The 10,030-nt window shown below is 45.1% G+C and overlaps 1 pseudogene; it reads left to right on the top strand.

Moving 5' to 3' along the window:
• The window catches only part of LOC146183307 (uncharacterized), a 1,870-nt pseudogene extending 383 nt beyond the window's left edge, over positions 1-1,487 (top strand).
• Positions 1,488-10,030: the final 8,543 nt, after the last annotated feature.

The following is a 10,030-nucleotide window of genomic DNA, read 5'->3' as shown; positions in this document are numbered from 1 at the left end:
GGGCGTTTCAGAATCTTGTTACGCACAGGTGGAACTATCCATTATTTTGTTACCGAAGTGACATAAAACCACACAAAGTAGACTGCTGACGCTCACCAGAGTAAGCGGTCATTTGAAAATCAGTGTGGTGATATCACATGACTTTATTTCGTAACAAGCTTTTGCTAAAATCAGCTTATTCGACATTTCAGACCGGCCATTCTCAGCGCCTGCGGGAGATACCCGTTAAAGTATGGATTTTGGCCAGATCAGATGGCACTGTCGAGACTCCTCACTGCACCTGCATGGCAGGCGTAGGTGTAGGTTCCTGCTGCACTTTTTGCCATAGAGACAGCTGCGCGGCTGAGGGACTCTGCAACTTGCACGGATAAGAAAAATGCCTGGCTCCCACTTCATAGCCGGAATGTTGAATTTCGAACGCTGTGACTTCTCTTCAGCGAAAGCAAGGAAGAAAAAGATGGACAACATGACAAACAGCAATGTCACTCGAGATGCAGTCCCTTCACCACATAAGCTGCAACCAATTCCAGCTGCAACAAGTGCAGAGATTGAAGAATACTTTTCAGCAATAGCAGGTTCAGGAGTGAGGCCAGCATTGTTTACAATACAGGAGATATATAGCTTACTCTTTCGTCCACCACGCAAAAAAGCCAATGCTTCTTCGAAATCTCTTCAGTGAAGAGGCAGCCTCTGAAGATCTCTGTTCTCTGATGAGCTGAGCGGAAGATTTCTTGAAGCAAATGGTGATTACAGAAGACATGGTACGGCACGTGGAAGACGCGACTAGGGAGCAGTCAAAATGTGCAAAGTGGTTTGCATACAGAGCTGGCCGAGTAACCGCCTCAATTATGAAGAGTGTGTCTAAGACGAGCGTGGACAACCCATCAATACGTTTGTTGAGAAGATTCGGCTACCTAGAGAAAAACAAGTTTTCATCTGAAGCCACAGCGTTGTGACTTAAACAGCAAAGTGCCGCCCTCTCTTTCTACCAAGATAATGCGGCGCAACGACACACCAACCTGACACTAGGAAGAGCAGGCGTTTGTTTAAGTGCTAGATATCCCCACCTCGCATTACCCTCATATGCTATCTTCAGCTGTCTGTGCTGCGGTGAAGGCATTGTTGAATGAAAATGCCCTTATTGATTTGCAATATATGGCCTAGAAGCAACACTAAAGCGCAAATACCTCTGCTTGGAGGCTAGTCCAGATGGACTTCGCTTGAAGAGGACACACGACTATTTTTACCAAGTTCAAACACAGCTAGCAATAAGTGCTGTGAAACACTGTGACTTTGTTGCTTGGTCCCCCACCTCTCTATATGTCGAAAGAATAATGGAAGACTGTGCATTCTTTCCAGGAATTCTGCAATATTCAACACGTTTTTTCACACATGTACTTCCTGAAACGTTTTCGCAGTATATCACTCGAAAAGATGTTCCACAGTCAGGCACGAGCTCTCAAGAACCGGTCTATTGTTACTGCTGAGGCCCAGAGACGGAGAAAATGGTGGCATGTAATGGAGAACATTGCCCGTACAAGTGGTTCTACTGCGCTTATATTTGAATGAAGAGAGCATCAAAAGAGAAGCACTGGGGTTCTGTCGATTGTGCTCAACTAAAGAAAGTGTAGCCACGCCGTTGAAGCACAAGTCCACGTCAAGACTTTCAGTAACTTGTTACTGCAGAGTTCACAGGGTGAAAAAGTTTATGCCGCAAAACCATGCTGAACATTTCTTCAACCAAAAATGTCCAAGGAATACATTGCTAAAAAAACAACAACAACAAAACAACGTGTGCTTCCTAGAACGACCCATATATCTCCCTTGTGTTACCATGCATTGCCCGGGATCAGCAGATTGCACAAAATGCTTCATATCAAATACATTTTACAGTGCTTGACTGCGGGAATTGGCCACTTTTCATCACCCACATACAAATTGGGCGACAAAGAAAGCATGCAGAAAATGAAGGAACTCTTAAAGAAGCTTCCATTGGCTACTACAATGCTTTACTGGAATGGTGCTACACAATCCCGAGATGGTGTCTTGTGATCTGGGGTGCGATGTCTCTCGAACAGATACACCAAAATAGAAGTTCCTACTTATCCATCTCTCCTGTGGGGGACAATCAAGCTTTGCCCAAACACGCAACTGGGCTGAAAAGACATAAAAAGAAAATTGTGTACTTTCAGCAACGTGATGGAGGTTTGACATAGCTCTCTAAGCAAGACTTTTTTGTCAGTGAAATATGAAGCTAAAAATCTCTTCAACTAGTATACCAGATGCAGGGATGTAAAAGAAAAATAACCATTAGCCTCTATGCTCGCTACAATAAAACAATGGATGGAAAAAGTCAGCCACAATTACTCAAAGAAAGGTAGAACAATGTATGCAAAAATAGTGCTATTTACGAATTGCTTAGGGGAAGTACTTAAGGGTAGATGGAGAATAAATACCTCGATAGTCGGCAATTTGCTGATGACATTACTTCGCTAAGTAACTCAGGCGACGAATTGAAAACAATGATTAATGGCAGCGAGAATGGTTGGCCTAAAATTGATACAATGAAGGCTTAGGTAAGTTTCGAAAGCCTCAGAAAGAAACAGCAGTTTATATAAGGTAGCGAGGTACTGGAGGAGATAAGGGAATATATTGGCATAGGACAGGTAGTAGCCACAGATCCGGACCAGGAAATTAAAATGGCTAGCAGAATCAGATTGCGATAGAACGTGTTTGGAAAGTTTGATTCTAGGAGAAGGGAAGCGTAGCAGGGAGCGGAAAAAAGTCTGATTGCACAGGTGAGAGAAGTTTAAGAAGGTTAAGGGGATGAAAACTGAAACAAGACTGGGTTAACTGGAGGCATTTGGGATGTGCCTCTAGCCTGAACATGGCATATATGGTTGATTATCTCAAAAGAACAGCTTGAATGGCTAGTTGGTGCTGCATAATACCCAGAAATGTGGCGCAACAAACGCAAACACATGCGTGTGTTGTGTCTCTTCGCATGTGTGTGTTTGTTGCGCCACATTTCTGGGTATTATGGCTGATTATAGTGCAAGAAGAGATATTTCCCGAAGCCTTGCATACCCGGTAAACTTAGCTTCACGGCTGTGAATTAGCAGGAACAACAGACTTGCAGAAATTTGTCAGTGCGCAGCAAACTTAACATTGTGTCTAGAAGTGTTAACTGGTGTCCCTCTTTGGAGTCACATACTCTAGTGGCAGAAGTGACTTGATAATGGCATACTTGTTACGAACTAAACTTCGCTCAACATGAATCCTGGAATTTGCCATCTTTCTTGTTGCCTCAACATCCACTGTTGACAGTTGTCTTTTTCCTTTTGTGAATGCAGGTATGTGCAGCCTTGCACAGTACAATCCCACACTGTCTGCAATATCGAAACTTCGGTCTGAGACTTATCACCTTGAGATAAGTCTCGGTGATATGTTGGTCAGGTGTTTTCCCTCCCCAGCCATCGGAAATGAGTTATCTCTCCTTAAAGACATATTGTCCCTCCCGTAACGCAACCAAGAAGACCTTCTGGCAGGTTCGACAGGCCAGGTTCACAGAGCCAGCGCGACAGTAGCACAGGCACCACCAAACAAGGTGTGTGTATATTAGGTGTGTGTTAAATGTTCTCGCATTCTATATATATATATATTCTTCGTCAAGATTTTCATTAAACAGAATAACAAATCCGTTCCGGGCTTAGCATTTAGAGTGGACTTATGCGAAATCCTCTAGTCCTTAATAGCGAAGTTCGAGCTCTCCGGTAGATAAAACATGTAATCAGATTTTGTTACCTCTGCTCTGCGTTTTGCGCGTGTACGTGGGTATTTTACTGACCAGTTCAAATTCCTATGTGCATAACGCAACCCTAAACATAATAATAAGGTAAATACATCGTGCAATTGATCGCGTGCTGAACAGGTCGGGAGACGCCGTATCGGCCTAGAGGCATCGGCAGCCCGCGGCATTCGCAGAAACGCATGTGGCGTGGGTTTGCTTTCAAGTTTACGGCGGGTTAGCTGACGAAGAAAACGTGTCCTCTGCAAATCGTGAGCGATTTACTGCTTAGAGTGTTTTCATTTCTGAGAAAAACTGTAGAATCGTCGAATGCTGCTGAAAAGAAACGCGGATTGCAGGAAAACAAGGCAAGCATCCACCCGTTTTTAGGTTTTCTGGCATCGTTTTGCGCGCATATTTTTCGCTGTACTGCACTCCTGGGCCTAGTATTTTCATTGCGTGGCCTTTTGGAATGAAGTTTTACTTTTCTGTTCGCTCTTTTCCCAGTGTGCGCATCTGATAGATATACCGGTTTATGCCAGGCAAATTTAGTGTGAATTACAGCGAGTGCACTTCGCCTCGTGAATTGTCACTGTTGTGACACTAAACTGTGAAAAAAAGAAAAAAAAAACTGCCATCCGAAATTTACTTTCTGCGCAACGTAGGTACTTCTGGTGTGTTTTTCCTCGTCCAAATTTGTTTTATTGAGACAAAGCCGCAGCGCCTGTCTTCAACCACTGGCGCACTGCAGGGCACGGAAAATCCGGGACGATAGTTACTGTGTGAGCATCTTCCAAGCCCACACAAAGTTCTGGCTCTCACGTGCCTTAAAAAAGGAGACAGTCTGTTTCACCATGTAGTCTTTGACTCGAAGGTGCAGCTGATTAAATATAACACATGACGTATATACAGCTTGTCGGGTTTGGTTGGTTAAGGGGTTCAACCTCCCAAAGCAGTCTGTGAGAAACGCCGTAGTGAAGGGCTGCGGAAATCTTGACAACCTGAGGTTCTTTAACGTGGCTTGGCGGGTTTTTCACCCACTATAGCTGTGCCTGCATATCCACTCTGTTTAGATAAAGCGTGCACTGTTGCGAGCTAATATCCAGATTGGTTGGTTGGTTCACAGGAAGGGAAATGCGCCGTATCTGTCACACTTGCTTCTGTGGGCACCTGAACCGCGCCGTAAGGGAAGGGAGGAGGGTGGGAGTGAAAGTTGATAGAGAGCCAGAGGAGCCGTAGTGGAGGGCTACGGAGTAATTTCGACCACCTGGGGATCTTTAACGTGCGCTGACATCGCACAGCACACGGACGCCTCTTCGTTTCGCCTCCATCGATACGCAGCCGCCGAGGAGGTCGGGTTCGAACCCGGGTACTCCGGCACAGTGGTCGGGCGTCTTACCACTGCGCCCCCCCGGCGGGGCCGCCGATGCAGTACAGGAACTCTGGCTGCACAGGAAAGCTGGCTGGGCATGTGTAGCGCGCTGAGTGGAGAGAGTATTTTCGCTAAACCCACTGCGAGGCAAGTGCTGCTTTTTGCAGCTAATGTCAGCGATTATGATAGTGTTAGTGAAGAAAGAATATGGTAAACGAAGAATGCATACATGGGAAATTTTAATGTATGTGGCCTTGATTAATGATAAATTAATGGTGTAACGATTGATGAAAATGCTACTATGCTTGGCCGTGTGACAAGAAATTTACACAGTGGTACAAATGTAGCCCCTTATGTAATTTGGTTTCGGTGAAATGCAAACTACAAATTTTAGTCAGTGCGAAGACATTGCAAAACTCAGCAAGGGCGTGGTTTTCCTCCGGCAAAGAGCTTTGCGGCAACGATTTATTTAGCGCTCTAAATATCGAACAATCATCTAGTCATGCAAACTAATATTATACGATTCTGAAAGCAGGGGCCAGATATAAAACAGCTTTAAAAACGAATGGATTCTCTTCGTATTCTTGCGATTATCAAATCTGTTTATCCTCGGGGTAAACACGGTCAAGCAAGGAGCTACGGATGAAAGATAGTTAAACACATATAATGTTTGGCGCTTCCCATAAACAATAGATTTGCGAGCACGACACTTAGCCGAATAGCGATTTTAGTAAAATGGCGAGAGAAAAGCACTGGAACAACTTGGTCGGGCGCAGAGCACAGAATGACCTGTCAGTCTGCATCTGGTCGGCAACAGTGGTCAAGCCAGCTGATGCTTCAGTAGCTGTCGGATTCAAAACAGAAGCGACAGCATGCAGTTTGTGGGTGGTTGTCCTAAGTGGTATGGACGTCGGCACCCCTTTATCTTGGTTTTGACACGGTACCTAACGACACCGCCGTGGTGTTTGAGTCGCCGCACGATAAAGAACCTCATGCGCCGACCACCGGTGGAAGGTGCCATTATACAGCACGACATACTCGATAAACACAATTATTGCGTGTATTGTACCGCAAGAAGCAGACAGGCAAATAAAACATCAGACACCAAGCCGTACGCGCGCACAGTGCTGGAGAGCAGACGACGCGAGCGCGCATCCACACTGAGTAGGTTACGCAGCTGCGCCACAAGGTGGCGACTCTGCCCGATCTTGATGCCAACAATCTCTAGGACAGTACCGGCGACGGCTGCTTTACCGCGAAACTGTCTGCGAAAGTTGACAATTTCTCATTTCAAATGCGCATGCATGAAAAAAATCAAGTGTCAAGCTTATGCCGGGCACCTGGAGCGAAAGAAGTGGTTTTCCTTCTACGATCATCTAAATGCCAGAAGGCCACATCTCGAGCGTTGGTTTTCCAAAAGCTTCTTAGTTAAGCGAAACCACTCCGGATATCACAGTGTAAAAATTAAGTCTCTCGTTGATGCAGAAACCTGGAGGTAATGTCTTCCCAGTCATATTCCGTAATTAAAAAAGGAGACCTTGAAGAAGAGAGAAAATTCTTAAAACAAGTCGTGTCCGGAACAACGGAACTCAGTTTAATGTGAACAACCAATAGAACAGACATCACGGCCTAAATTACTATGAGAACGGTAGGGGCATATAGTAACATAGGTACAGAGTAACGTAATACATTTTAAGCAAATCCCACAATAGCAATATGCTATTCCTACATGGTGACTCACATTTGTGCCCAATTTCTGCAACTCTCATGCTAGGGCCACTGGAGCTTGCCCATTTATCCCAGACACATGCATATTATCTAACTTTGACCTCAGTGATAGCGCAACTTATGAATGCAGTTTAAACTATACTGATAGCTGTTATATAAAACGATACTAGTGCTCCATTTTTGTCCAATATGCATATGTTCACATAGATGCTTTGAGTACCGATATACGACCCGATGTATGTCAATGGTAAGACCAACTGGGCTCCATAGTTAGCAAACACATCTGAGCTCCCAAATATAGTAACGCCAAGGCTCCTAAAGCGCAGTAAGCACGGAGAAAATACTCCAGTAGCATCAAAGCTACCATTTTTGAAGGCCTCGCATTTAAGACGCCAAATAACATAGACCAAATATGAAGAAATCGCCTGTTTTCTGATTTTCGCGATTTTGGTGTATGATTCCGCCAGAAAAATATAGAAGGTTTCATTCAGTTGATCATGGAATATTGTGTAGCAGCAGGGCGTTTTGACAGGATTGCGTTTACTGTGTTTTAATTATTAAACGTCATTATGCTGTGTTAATCAGACGGCCGTGCTTTCAGACCACACAATGCATGTACTTCATAGATATCTCTTCCTAAAGTAATGCTTTATTAACGATGTTGTTGGATACGAATCGCACTTTGTAAGAAAGTCTGGGCGTTGCTGCTGTGCACGGTACATCGCGCACCCTTTGTCGAACACAACCAGCTTTCCGCTGAACGCATAGAATTTCTCCTTTCCGAGGGACTTCAGGTGTGGTCACCTGAAGTCCCTCGGAAAGATCAAAAGTCAAATCTGCCTAAGACATCCGGTTTTTGCGGCAATGTGGGTAGTAGTGCTGCATCACTAAAAATTACGGAAGTTATTAGTGTAACTATAGTTCAGCTTAATTTATGTCTATCAGTTGTATTAATTAAAGAGGCAAATGACGCTCTGTATACAGTCTTGAAGGTCCGTACACAAATTGTTTCTCCACTTACTACTCATGAAAATTTCAACAAGTGCATCAGTGCATCATTTGGCCTCCCCAAAGTGCACATGACATTCTTCCCACTAATCCTGCTGATCAAGTCACCCAAGGCATATTTCATAACTTCCCGGACTCCAAGTTCCTCAAAGCATTATGCCATATAAATCGCGTTTGGGCGGCACAACCTATACCGCGCCTATCTGGAAACAAGCTAGTGTTATACCAAAGCTGGCATACCAATGAATTCATTAAGGTGACTGCAAGGTACGAGGGCGAATTAAGCGTGTATGAACGACGTACACAGAACGGAAAATTACTTTATAACAAAAGACGACTTAAATTGTTGGGAAGAATATTTAGTCGACACAGTGGTTTAAAAAGGACAAGGAAGCAGTTTTATTTTCCTATGTTACGTTAAAACTCGTTCTAACGGCGTAGAAACCCACACTGCCCAGAAGGGTTCGTTTCTGTGGCGGCATAGCTCACTCCGTCCCTCTCACTATTCTCCCTCCGATCAGATGTCCGAAACCGAGCGGCCGAGTAACTTGAGAAGCTGGAGAGCGTTGCCACGGTGAAGCAGAGCTCGCCTGAAGATTTCAAGGCGGGAGCGCGGAGAGAACCTGCGCGGCTTTCCTCTGTGGCCCGAAAATACGTGGCTTCTCCTCGACCACAAATATGACAAGGGCTAAGAAAAGCGCGGCAAGATTCGCAACACCTGTGAGTGCAATTAAAGAAGGGATAGGCTGCAGTAAAAGAAAAATAAAAAAAGTCATGAATATATTTAGAAATCGGGCTCGGCGCATAACTCCTGGTCCTGGCGCTCGCACCTAAGAAGAGAAGAAAAGTGGCCGATAGAGTAAGCCTTTGACAGGAACTCTCTGCAGCAAACCCAGAAAGATTGTCAGTCATTCGAGACTGTCATTGATCCCCGGTGGTAAATATGCCCCTACATCCCGGTGCTCTACATGCCCAAGTTGCCTACAGGCCAAAATTACCACATAAGAACATATCCAGATAGGGGTACGCGTGACATTCGCTTCCTCAAACTTCGCTGCCGGCTTCCTCCGAAAATGGCTGGAACGCAGTCCTATGCTGACCGGATAAAACGACACAACTGGCTCTCGCCACGTGGGCTCATCAAGCCGCCTCTGCCCGCAGGCCACACCAAATCTACCTAGCCTAAATGATCGCATATGAGTCAATAAAGTTGTTTCACTCGGCAGCAGAAAAGACACGCAGAGTCGCAAAAAAACGAGAAAGAATACACATTAGAAAAGAAAAAAAAAATGTTCTATTTAAGATATTGATACTGAATGAAATACTCATCCATGGAGAAAGGAAACGATTGCTTAAAGACCCGCCAAAAGCACCGTTGGAATAGCAGTAATAATCTTCCTCTGTGCTGTCGATAGATTGCTCTTCAGACACTAATGATGCAAAAAAATAAAATGTGCATGATGGTGCATTCGACGTCTGCCCACCAGTTTGGATCAGCCTTGCTTGTGTTGCATTACGATAACGGTTTAAGAGGTCCGGCTACTGCTCCCGCATTGACGTAGCTTTCTGAACGGAGTTTCAAAGGAGAAAAGAAGCATGGGTCGTCGTGGGCACGTAAGTTGAAGATGCTGCGTTGACTTGGACTTATTTCAACTGGCCACAAAAACCTAGGGGACAGAGAAAGCTGTTTAGCAATCTTCTAGTCACCGCGGCGGACTACGACGTGTCCAGGCTTAGTTGGAAAACAATATCAGATATTGTGAGTAGAGTTGAGCAGCTGAGCGAATGCGACCAGAGCAGTGGCTGTGAAGAGACGCCGGGCCACGCTCGAAAAGGTGATGTTTGCAGCCCCTCACCGGTTGAAAAGCGTGAGGAGTCTGCGTTGCGTCCAGCATACCTATGCTTAATCGTAAGTGCTGTTCAATTGAGATTTTTGTTCTTTTCTAAACTCATCATCATCATCATCCTCATCATCATCGTCAGCCGGACTATGCCTCCTGCAATTAGCCCGGTTCTGTGCTAGCTGCATCCACTTACCCCCGCGAACTTCTTATCCTCATGCGCCCACCTAACTTTCTGCCGCCCCCTGCTACGATTTCCTTCCCTCGGAATCCAATTTGTTACCCTAAGCGACC

This window comes from Amblyomma maculatum, chromosome 7 (genome assembly GCF_055883805.1).
Source record: "Amblyomma maculatum isolate TAMU_Amacu chromosome 7, ASM5588380v1, whole genome shotgun sequence".
NCBI lineage: Eukaryota > Metazoa > Arthropoda > Arachnida > Ixodida > Ixodidae > Amblyomma > Amblyomma maculatum.
This window is presented reverse-complemented; position numbering and strand designations above follow the sequence as displayed.